Source organism: Arvicanthis niloticus, chromosome 1, assembly GCF_011762505.2.
Source record: "Arvicanthis niloticus isolate mArvNil1 chromosome 1, mArvNil1.pat.X, whole genome shotgun sequence".
NCBI classification, from domain to species: Eukaryota; Metazoa; Chordata; class Mammalia; order Rodentia; family Muridae; genus Arvicanthis; species Arvicanthis niloticus.
The window spans coordinates 37,391,443-37,403,880 of NC_047658.1; the positions used below are offsets into that span (position 1 = coordinate 37,391,443).

General features: G+C 42.8%; 1 protein-coding gene and 1 non-coding gene across 2 annotated transcripts in view; both read right to left on the reverse strand.

Annotated features, from left to right (window-relative positions):
* The window catches only part of Entrep2 (endosomal transmembrane epsin interactor 2), a 399,942-nt gene that overhangs the window by 144,523 nt on the left and 242,981 nt on the right, over positions 1-12,438 (reverse strand). The window lies entirely within an intron of this gene.
* Positions 2,790-2,935, reverse strand: LOC117701497 (small nucleolar RNA SNORA48). Its single transcript, XR_004605748.1, has one exon. It is a non-coding gene; the product is annotated as a small nucleolar RNA SNORA48 (small nucleolar RNA).

Sequence of the window (12,438 nt, forward strand, 5' to 3'; positions counted from 1 at the left end):
TTACATTAAATTAGGCATATAACTAATGAAAAATAATACAAGGCACTCAGAAAACTGTAGGCCATTAGTGAAGTTCAAGAAGACCTGACTAGAAGGCTCGCTCCAGTCACTGTGACAACTGCTTGTCCTAGTCTCTGGATCCATCATAGCCCCATCAATGTATCCAGCAGGGCTTCTTCCCAGAATTTTACAAATTATGACTAGGAACCTGTATGGTAGTGCAAAGGACAGACATAGCTGGATGCTGACAATGACACAGTGCTTACAGTGCTAGGCAGAGACTTCTGAATCTACCTACAGTTATTTGAAACAATTAGGTTTTATGCAAGAATACATGAAAAAAATCAATAAATTCAGAGTGAACCTAGAAAGTAACCTCTGGTCACAAAGATACATCATTTGTCACTAAGTAGCAGTGGACAGCTGTGGGGAAAGGACTTTCTCCTCAGTAGATAGCACCCCCCCTCCCCCGCCGCCCCGGATCCACTAAGTAAATAAATGAAAAGATGAAACTATGCTTTTGAAACTGTAAGAACTAAGTCTTGGTTCTTCATATGAAAAGGAAGCTAGTGATGCCCTCTGACAACAACAGGGGACAAACAGCTCCTTTTAAATCATGATACCAGTAAGACTACACTGTAGTAAAAAGGCAAGCCCTTAAATGCAAGACATGTGTGCACGTGTTTCTGTATTTGTGTGCATGTGTGTGTATGTACATGAGTATCCAACAAGCCACAGAAGCAAAGTGTTCATCTAAAAAAATCACTATTAAGAAAAATGTAAACAACACAACAGAAAGTGAGCAAGGTCTTCAACCAACAAGGTATCCAAATCTTTAATAAATATGAAGGGACATTTGGTTTCATTAATATAGGCAAGGACATGACTTACCTTTTGGCATCATCTACCACCCAGCATTTGAGTAGAGCTTCAAGAGAATGTGAATCTCGTCTGTTTTATTCCTTGCTCTTATGCAGACCGTCTAGAGCACTTCCTAGTATACGGGTGCTCAGTACATTGCAAAGTTACAACAGCAGCCCCAGCCAAATCCCAGGGGTTATTCATCCTCCTGAGCCTGGAACTTGCACACTAGAGCCCCATCAGCCCCTTGCCACTGTGGAGACTAGTAGCCAGCTTCACAGGAGTCAAAGGCAGCTGAGGGGCAGCTATGCTGAGCAGGCAAACAGCCATCTCCCACTCCTCTCCATAGACTTCCACTCTATTTCTAGAAACAGGGAAGACCCATGTGGGCCTAATATCCACAAATGCTCATGCACTTCCAGCCTTCCTTGCAGTAGGTAATTGGACATGTGTGGAAGGCAAGTGTTACCTCTGTTCTGGCGCACTCATCATCAGGGTGACTCCCTCTATGCCTTTCTTACCTCCAGCAGCAACTTGGAAAGCCAAAGGTAACAAGCAGACCTCTTTTATTTAAAAAAAAAAATTGTTATGGTGTTTCAGGATAAAGACAAATAAAATCCATACCTAAAGCACACACACACACAAAATTGTTGATGCTTTGTGAATTTCACATCATGCACTCTGATCCTAGACATCTCCTTGTCCCCTCATATCTACCCTGTACCCTTGCAACCTCCCCCAAATAAACACACATAAACACACACAGAGAGAGAGAGAGAGAGAGAGAGAGAGAGAGAGAGAGAGAGACAGAGACAGAGACAGAGACAGAGACAGAGACAGAGCATAGAAAATATGGAAGCTGTAGTATGTCCCAGTGTGTCCCACAGTGTATCCCTCTGACCACACATCTTTACTTTCAAAAGGCCATTGTAACGAGTCATCGGTCTGTTTCAAGATCTCTGGCTTCAGTGACACCATCAATATTGGATCCTCACTGGGCCTCCTCCTGGTTATCCTGTGTGGCCCTGAGTCATGGAGATTCTGCAGCTTTGGATCACCAAGATTGGCCCTTTCATGAGTCCCAACTGTTTGCAGATGATACAGACTTTGGTTGGGGCCGGTCAACTCAGAGCCCTGGATCTGGGCCTCGGTAGTAGCAGAGCTGGTCAGCATGCAGGCTCTCCCTGATCAGCACCACCACGGGCAAACTCTCCAGCACTGCTCTACTCTGGCTAGACCACCCAGTGCTGTCATCAGCAGCAAGCAGGGTCGGGTTCTTCTGCTCTCACGGTGGTCTTGGGACCAGCACACCCACACCCCAGCCACCAGGCTCAGCTCCACAGTTCCACCTAGACCAGTTGCAGCTAGTGTGGAGTGGGACCAGCTCTTCAGAGTGCCACAGCCATTGAGGGGCAGGGCCAGTTCTGCCCAGCCCCTGGACCTCCACCTGGTCTACAACCAGGGATGTCCCCATGTTCTTGAGAGGTAAATGACCCATGGGCATTGACCACTACTGCTGCATAGTCATGGAGCCAGACATGGCAGTCAGTGGTAGCTTGGACTGGGAACTCACCATGGCCTCAGGTGGTAGGGCTGGTCACTTACAACAGGGTAGCCATCTCCACCCTCAAATATCCAGGTCCATCTCTCTTCACAATGCTCAATCTACTCTATTTCTTTCTCTCACATCTGTCCACCACACACTCACACACTGTGGTGGTTCCTGCTGCACACTGGCCATGCATCTGCCAGACCCCTGGGTGACATCCAGGAGTGGCTATGGCCTGCCTGTGCAGTGGGGAGGAGAACAGGTCTGTGGGCTTCTTTCTCCACTCACACCATGTGGCACAGTGGGACACAGACATAGGTATCTGCTGACTTCCTCCTCCTGATCTGCTCTGTGTCTACTTGCTTTGCTTTGGCTCTTTTTATGTGTCCTAAGCATAAAAACGGCTTTGGCCACCAAGCCAGGCATCAAGCTAGGATGAACAATGGAGTGCCATCTGCTCTGCCTCTGACTGATATAAGAACATCACCACAAATAAGAAGTTTCTTTGCCCATTTCCAGGGGGCAGGCAGGGCTTTCAAATGGAAGCAGTCTCCTGGGCTCTCTGGCCATATAGGGAAAAGCTATCCTGTAGGCCTGGTGGCCCATATGAGGTGTTGAGCCACAGAACATCCAAGGGTTTTCTAGTGTTACTGCAGTACAGACTCCCAGGCATCCCACTCGTGCCTCAGCTATACTCGGCATCCCTAGGCTCTGATGTATCAGTCTGGTTTTTTGATTCACAGGGGACAAGTTCATTGCTGCACCACGGTGGGCCAGTCACACAGAGCCCCACCAACCACCACAAAGCACAGCGTGGGAGGAGGAAGACAGACTCTAAGCAGTGCACTCTCTTATCCCAGACTGCAAACCAATCTTTTAGTGTTTACTCTCCCTTCAGCCAGCTGCTGACTGATTCCAGAGTAAGACCAGGGTTCAGGCACTCAGTTTCCTCCTGGTACCAAGCTTCTCCCTCAGCCCCCAGCAGGGGGAGAACGTAGAGAGAAGCCCACCCAGTCACCACACAGCGGCTGTTTTTTTTTTTTCATCCTTCCAAAACACTGCTGACATTTCCCATCTGTCCCTTTCCTTTGAGAGTTTCAATCTTTCTTCTCTTGTTCTTGTAATGTCATTTTAATGTCTTTTGTTCCTCACTCTTAACTCACATCATCTAATTTTAATTGTATTTCAGGAAGAATGGCTATAAAAAGACATATTTATCGAGTGTGTGTTTACTTTGAATGTGCATTGCAACTACTGCTAATACCAGCGCATCTTTTTGGCTTATGTGGGGTCCTTTTCTTCCCAGAAGTTCAAAGCACATTTTAAATGTCAGGTTGAAGAACAAAGGGAAAATGTCATTATTACCATTTTAAAGTTAGATAAAGTGAAACCTCATGAGACCCCAGAGGCTGCCACCACCTCTGCTGTCACAGTCGTGCTGCAACCTACAATCCCAGGTCAGGGGTTTCTGGTTTTCTGCTGAGATCCCACTGTGAGTGTGTCATTTATATTCCTTTAAAAACTATTTTAAATTACATTTATTTACCTATTATGTATGGAGCAGGGCATGCATGTGCCACAGCTTACATATGGAGACTGGAGGACAAACTTGGAGTGGGTTTTCTCTCTCCATCATATAGGTCTCGGGGATCAAACAAGGGCTTGGCAAGCAAGAGCCTTACCCACTGAGCCATCTTGCTGGCAGAATACCTCGTGGAGACCTCAACATAAAGTTGTGCATCCTATGGCCCATTCCCAATTATAGGGGACATTAGGGTGAGCTGCCAAGGGGAAGGTAGACCTAAGTGTACATCCAAGGCTGGATTGGTGGGGAAAAGCCCCAGGCCCCACAGAGGGGAAGTGGGCAGATGGTTGTTTCTTTTGCTGCCAAACCTACCATTCTGAGTGGACCAGTGGACAGATCATTAGACTTGCCTGCAGAAACTCCTTCCTTTTTGTTTGCTGTCTGGTAAACAACTAGCTGCATAGAAACAATAATGGCCAAATTTTAGGAACGAAACTGTGCAGTCCAGTACAACCTCCCAAGAGGAATTACAATGAATGGCTTGAGGAAACATGATCCCCTGTCCCACAAGGAGACGGAATGTGTATCATGTACAGTTATCCAGAAAATAACGATGAACGTGGCAAGGTGTCCCGACCCCAGGTGCAAGTCAGAGCAGTGTGTAGTGTGTGAGGAGACAGTTCATCCCGGGGAGAGACGACTTTAGTCTGTGAGGCTGTAGGAGCCTGTTGGTTCCTGGCCTATAGGTTTCCTGTGGGATACATGGCATTAGCCAGGCTTGATGGGTTCATGGGACCCCACCTAAGGAACTGAGAGGTCACTGGAGTCACACTATCTGGAGGGGAAGGAAACAGGCAAGATGACAGGAGACAATTTGTCAAGGTCTTTGGATTTGATTTCATTCCAAGAACACTGAAAACAGCAAGTCACTCATGACAGAACCTTGTGAACACACTTCCGGCTTCCATATTAAATGGCTAATGACCCTGCCTGTGCCTCATATGCAGTGTTAACTCTAGTATTAGGCTAGAGTTGGGAGTCAGGACAACAGGGATCAGAGGGTGGCTGGGACAAGATGAGTATGTGGTACAGGCTTATAGACAACTAAGTTCCCCAAGACTGGGAAGGTGGAGGCAGGCGGGATCCTGCAATGGCAGAGACTCATTGTGTCAGTGTACCACACCCAACCCCGAGGGCTTGACAGTTGTGCCTATGCTAAGGTGAAGCAACATCTATAGATATAAAATTTAGCACAAATTTTTAAACATTATCCATTTATGGGTGTTCATCCAGCTACCCAAAGGCCTCAGTTTAAAGTGGGGGCTCTGCCAGCAGACTGCCCTTGTCCTTGAAATGGTGATATTTTTATGTCTTGAATCTTCTTGCCAGCCATAAAGAGTTCGAATTCACCAAGGCTCCACAACCTCATGAGCCAATCCCTTCAGATGATATTTTTGCATGCATGCATGCATGCATGCGTGTGACACACACACACACACACACACACACACACACCATGGTTCTCTTTATCTGGAACCTCCTGATCAATATAAACTGATCCAGATAAGAGATGCTGATGCCTAGGACTGGGGACTAGCAGGGGAGGAAATAAGAAGTGATGGATGATAAGTGATGTGCAGGATTTCCCAAAAGCCTAGATGAGAGGACAAGAGAAACAGAAAGGCTGAAATTAACTCAAAGGCTCCAAATTCTAAACAAAACCTTAATAAAGAATATAGTCAGCCTTCTGTATTAGCGAGTTCTGTCGTCATACACTCAATCAAACCAGGGCTGAAAAATGGGGGGAAAATGCATCTGTAAGGAACTATACAGACTTCATCTCTGTCATTACTCCCTCAGTTCATACTACAGAATAGCCATTACACAGCATGCATGTGTAATGGCACTAGAGAGTCGGAAGCCATCCAGAGATGATGCAAGGTATGCAGAGACTGCATGAAGAGGTTCTGTGAAAACACTACCCACCTTACATAAAAGACTCAGATATCAAAGGATTTTGATATCTATGGGACATCTTGGAACTAATTCCCTCAAAATACCGCCCAAAAATAACTACACTGAAAAAGAGAGCCTTATAAAAAGCTATGAAATACTTTCTCTAAAAAGAACAAGATGTATTACAAACCTATAAGAAAATAAAATCCCTAAACTGTATAGAAAACTACAAAATGTCATTTTTAGAAATGTAAATATAAATAATATTTAAAAGATTTATATTCTGTGTTTAGTGAATAGATGACCATATGAGTTCAAGGCCAGCCTGAGCTACATAGCAAATTCAGGGCCACTCTGGACTACCTAGCGAGACATTGTCTTAAAAATCCTGTAACATAAAAGTTCAGTAATAGCAATTACTGCAATTGGACTAGGCTATGTGTCAGTCAGTTTCCTAATGGTGTGCAAGGAAATACTGCAAACTGCTTAGCTTAAGACCACAAAGCATCCATTAGTACAGAAATGAAGAAAAGTCAGAGCTTTTGATATAGAACACAGTTATCAACAAATGGGTTAAAGCTGTCTTCAGGATCCCTGGGTAAAGTTTATGGCCAAGGCATTAGAGGACTCCACAAATCAGGTTTTAATGTTGTGCACCATGGAGTCACAGGCAAGAGACACAACCTGAACAGGCAGCTATCATTTGTCCACCATGATGTTCTGAATTATTGCTGTTCACCAAGCACCAAGGGCCAGAGGAAAGAGCTTGTATCCTGGATGCCCCAAGGTTATAGTAACATGATGTACTGGAAGGTTGTAGAAAGACCAGAATCCCAGAAGATATAGCTTCAGTTGGTGGCATCGAAACTCTGTCTTCAACTGAACTGTATTATTCCTGCCATTTGGACTCACATATGCATTTAATGGGTCCAGGGTAGCCACAACATAAAGAACTCCTATAGAAAATGCATAGCTGGGAAATGGGGAGTCAGTTTTCTTTAATGGCGTGACCCCTGCTATATCAACCACATTCTAGGACAGGCCCCACATTGAAGTATAGTTGTCTAACAGAAACTAGATGTGGATGGAGGGAGGGAGGGAAGAAGAGAGGGAAGAAGGAAGGGGAAGAAAATGAGAGAGATGGGAGGGAGAGAAAAAAGTTGGGTGGGTAAGGATGTAGGGATGGGTCTGGAAGAATGGAATGATCTATGGGTGTAGCAATAAGTCATTAGGAATTGTTTTAATACCAAGTCCATTTAGCAGAATAGTAGTACTAGGTCCTTCCCTAAGGCATACGTAGCCACAGGTTTTGGTTTTGTTGACAGCGACAGGTATAGATTCCAGGTTATGAACTGGCCTTAAATACAATTTTTAAAATATGGATGGTCACTCCCATAACATGTATCACTGGGTATATCTTGCTGGGGATGGAGGGGTCGGGGTTATTACTGCAGCTTGTAGAATTCAGCCAGGTAAAGTTGATGATTACTTTTCTCTTCCTGTAGCCTGCATGGCATCTTCCAGTACTTTGAAGAGTAGCCAGCACAGATGAAACTTCTACTTAAGCACTAGCTTGACTTCCTCGTGTTCTACGACTTGAGTATGTGCTGTGTTCAACAAGAGGACCTCACCATCAAGTTCTAGTGAGTAACTAGAACAATGGCAACAGCCTATAATGTTTGCAGATCTATGTGACCCTACTGTTCAAAAACTCGAAAAGAAGTAACACATTCCTGGAACGGGGCCTTCTATTTGGTAGTGGATAGTGTCTAGTTTGGGTCTTGTCTTCCCCATTGTAGGATAGCTCCAATGAAACAGTTTTTACAAACATGTGTAGAGATTGTTTAGTAATTTTCTACAGCTGAGGGCTTCTGTATTGCTATTTCAAAAGGTCTTTAGTGTTAGTTATCATTCCTACCACTCACTTTTAAAAATATAATTTCAGTCATACATATCTGCTCCTAGCAGCTCCCCTTTTGTGAATTCAAAGAATAAATTGAGCATCTCTACCTCCAGGTGAGGCTGTACATTGTGGCTAGGTGGGTAGAAACTGTCTCTCTCTCCTGCAGACCTGTACTGTTATTGAGAGGACACAAGTTACAGGTTAGGACAGCTTAGTTCTGCTGAGACAGAATAAGCTAGTCCTTAATGATTTCTGTTTTTCAAAGGTCTGTCAGATGATCCTGGGCCAGAAGGCTGAAGACTGATGCTCCAACTTCCTGACTTACTGGGGCTTTATAGGTAGGCAGCTGTCTCTACAACTTGTCTCAGTTCTGGAAGCTGTGTTAGGCTTCCTATATCTTTAGATAATGTTGCTCGTTCTTATATTTCTGATGGGGTTGAAAGACTGACTACTTATAGTCTCATAATCAACCCAGGCTATTTAACATTGAGAACATATATTTGAGAAGATAGTTCTCAGATAGTACACAAGCTAAACCAGGACATAACATATGGATTTATAAGTCTTTTAAGTTAGGATAGATGACAGAGAATTCTATTTAATTGTCAAAGATGATGGACTGGATGTTAGGTGTATCTTATACTTTATAAATTATAAAATGGTAATTAAAAATAAGAAGGAAAGAAAGTATAAACTTCTAGACTTTTAAAAATGCAGAAATTATTGAGCATGGAAAAGAAAAAAATTCTAGTCAGTTAATCAAATTAGGATTATAAGTAACAGAAAGGGTACAAATAGTTAAAAGGACTTTAAAATAGGCCCTAAAATATGCTATGGGTTTGAATAAAATATATGTATAACTTGATAAAAACAAATGAAATAAATAAAAAATAAAACAAGTGGAAAATTAAAAAAAGAAAATTAGAAAATATATAATTTCATATAAATATAAAGGTACATGGTTGGAAACATCAGCCTTGAGCAGGAGATGGTGGCACACATTTAACGCCAGGACTTAGGAGATGGAGACAAGGGGATGTCTTTGAGTTCATGGGTAGCTTGTGATGTTACATAGAGACTTCCAAACCAGTCAGGAGCTACTTGGTGAGATTCTGTCAGGAGAAGGAAGAAAAGGAGGAGGAGAAAAAAGGAGGATGAGAACAAGAAGGAGGAGAACAAGAAGGAGGAGGAGGAAAAGGGAGAGAGGGAGAGGGAGGGGGAGAGGGGGGAGGAGAGGAGAGAGTGGTATGAGAACATAATATTTGTGTTCTTTTTATCAGCTATTTGTATATTTCTCACCAACAATGACTATCAAATGTAAAGAATCCACTACTTTAAAGTCATCCTGCAGACTGCTTTCTGCTCTGATGGAATGAACTGATCTCCTACTGCCAGCACTTGACAGAATAACTGAGGCAGTGCTTTTCTAGGTCGTATGAAAGTCCATCTCTTAAGAGCCAGAAAGCTGACATTTTGAGACATCTTAGTTTCCTGCCACACAGTGCACACATTACAGGATACAGCAGAAAGAGGTGGAGCCCAGGCAGAGACACACATTTCACTGAGCTTGGTTAGGGGGACCACAGAGTATCACTGTTCATAGGAAAGGACTTTACAGAGAAACATTAGCATGAGTGGAACTTTGTGGGTGAGCTCTAGGAATCTTCAGAGTTCCTAATTATTTTCCAGACCAAAGATGCACACAGGCAGAGTGAGATCCTCAAGGACTTGCAGAACACATTCCAGAGCTGTGCTGTGAAACAGGGGTTCTACTCACAGAGAAACAGCACACGTACCCATGGACACTCAGCCAACTTCCCAGAAAGCCATGCCTTAAAGTAGTTCACCTGATCCCTGGAGAAAGAGTGGCTGTAGACCATGGCTAGCAAACTGCCACAGATGAATCAAATATGACCTGCTGACTCACTATTGTAAAGCCTGTAGCTAGGAATAGCGTTTATATCTCAGGGAAGAAATATATACAGTGGATATCATGAGTGGTTCCCAATACTGTCCATTTATAATACGTTTCACAACCTTTGATTTAGACCCATCAAAATAAATCTTAGATATTCAACCTCGGCAATCCTTGGCATGACAGATGCTGTAGTCAGATAGCCAGCAAAGAGGTTTTGAAACAAACCCTTAGAGACCAAATCATAATAAAAAGAGACCTCTTCTTCTCCCCCAAAAAAGAAAAAAAGAGGCCACAGAAATAAATATTGACAGACATGATTAGACCAAACTAAAAAGCAGCTGTATAGAGAGGAAGATATTTCAAAAAAAAAAAAAAAAAAAAAAAAAAAAAAAAAAAAAAAAAAAAAAAAAAAAACACTACGGAACCTGGTAGAAACTACTCATCAGAAAAGGATGTCATAAGAAACTAACAACGGGATAATTATAATAATCACAATCATTTGATTCAAATATCTAAGTATATGCAAATGATCTAAGTATAAATTTCCTACAAGTGGCCAACCAGCTCTGGAACACTTGTTCAGTATCAATAACCACTCCTGAAAAGCTGAGATCAGACTGCTCCAACCAGAAAGGTAAGGGCAGGGGGAGAGAAGAGAGAGGGAGGGAGGGAGGGAGGGAAGGAGGGGGAGCAAGAGTGCAGTGCTCTTGTATGTGAAAGGTAGATATAAATTAGTATGGTCTTTACAGAAAACAGGATGCATGTGCCTCAAGAAGTATAAGTAGAACTACTGTAAGACTCAACAAGCCTGCCATGGGGTAGCTCCACAAAGAGGGGGAAATCCAGAGGGCAAACAGGCTGCCACACAGGCTTGTTTATGACAGCATGATTCACAATAGCAAAGGTACATACATGACCCATCCAAGATTCCATCAACAGATACATGGATAAAGGCAATGTGACACTATTAATACCCAAATGGAACATCAGTCAGTCCTATAAAGCAAGACTCTGCCGTGTCCAGCAACATGGATGCCAAGTGAAGCCGGCAGGCACAGGAAGATAATGCCTCATGTTCTCATTCCTATATGAAATCTTAAACAGCTGACATGAGTGAAGAATAGCCGTTACCGGAGGTTGGAAAGGGATAAGAAGGGAAGGGAGGAGAAACAGAGGGGACAGTGAATACAAGGGTCCAGGTGGATTTTAATGTTCTATTCCTGTACAGTACAGTTACTATTGCTTACATCAGTTATTTGTATATTTAGTTAGGATTTTGAATAGCTGCATCTCTCAAATGACAAAGTGTTGATAGATAGGCCAAGTATCTGTTCTGAGGGTATAAACTGTATACAAATATTTACATTTCATAGTACACTCCATAAACAAATACAAGTGTACTCTATTGATCAAAAACAAAAATAAGAGCTATTTGGTTGCCCACAACAGCTATATGGTAAGACCCTCTTGCTCAAGACATGATACATTTTGGTTACTATGTAAATTGATGACATAGAGAAACTAAGCTAGAACTAACCCGGAAAGTCCGTTCCTTTTGTCCAGCTTTCGTAAAACCACTAGACTGAGCCAGCCATGGACATGTTTCAATAAATACTGACCTACTAAACAAGATGTGTCTGTTACAATCATGGTATAACTGTTATGGAGTTAACCAATGTTTCCAAAAGAGAGAATTCATGCCTCATACTGTAAACCTAGTTAGAGGCCATGTCTGGGAAGTTCATAAGCTCTATTAAAGACCTTACTACTATTGTTTTGCTAAATGGCCTTGCCAAGCTACCTTCTAAATATTTGTACATTTATTCAAAGATTAGTGCTTCTTTCCATCTTGTTCAGAGAAGCTTCTGTCTGCAGTAGACATCAGTCTATACTGAGCGGTACACACGGTCAAAGTTCTGAGAGTAAGTGGCTGTTGTGTGCTCTGCCCTTAATGGGGCATTAATATCAATACCCACTCCCCTCTGGCTACAGCTCAGGGAATACTGTGAAAGGTGTGAAAGAATGTAATAGCTGGAGAATGTGGAGGAATCCTGGGAAATGCTGTCTTCCAGACACAACATGGTCATCGCATCCATACAAGATTGTGCCAGTCAACACTCTGGCTTGGCTGAGGGAGGGCCTCATGGGCTTCTGCCCATAGCTGAGGAGCTGCTGGCAACTGATGGCTGCCAGGGAGAAGAAGGTAACTTTTCTTCCTGGTGTGGCCTCTGATGGGTTGCTTAGGTGGACAGTCGTACACTTTACAAATCTGCGAAACTAACTGGATTTAATGTTTGCTTGTTTTGTAGAAGAGAAGGTAGGTGAAAGTCAGGGGGGAAGATATTTGATGGAGGGGTCCAGAGGGAGTAGGAGAAGGGACTGCAGTAGGATATGATTGAGATACATTGTATACATGCAGGAACTTGTTAAAGAATTAAAAAATAAATAAAAATAATGAAACAAGAACACAGGACAAGGCTCAGGAATAGAGCTCCTGCCTGACCCACAAGGCTCTGGGGCTGGCTCCTATAATACAGATACAAGAAATTACAAAATGGCGTATGCTTATAAAAGCTCAATGTGTGAGCATTAATATATATAGATGGTTAAATCAGGTTAAAAGTACGTTTGGGTTTCCAGGCTCAGATTTTAAAGTGAGAAATAATAAAAATGGAGTTTTTTTTTTTTTTTTTTTTTAAAGACAAAGCAAAGAAATATTTTGTCGT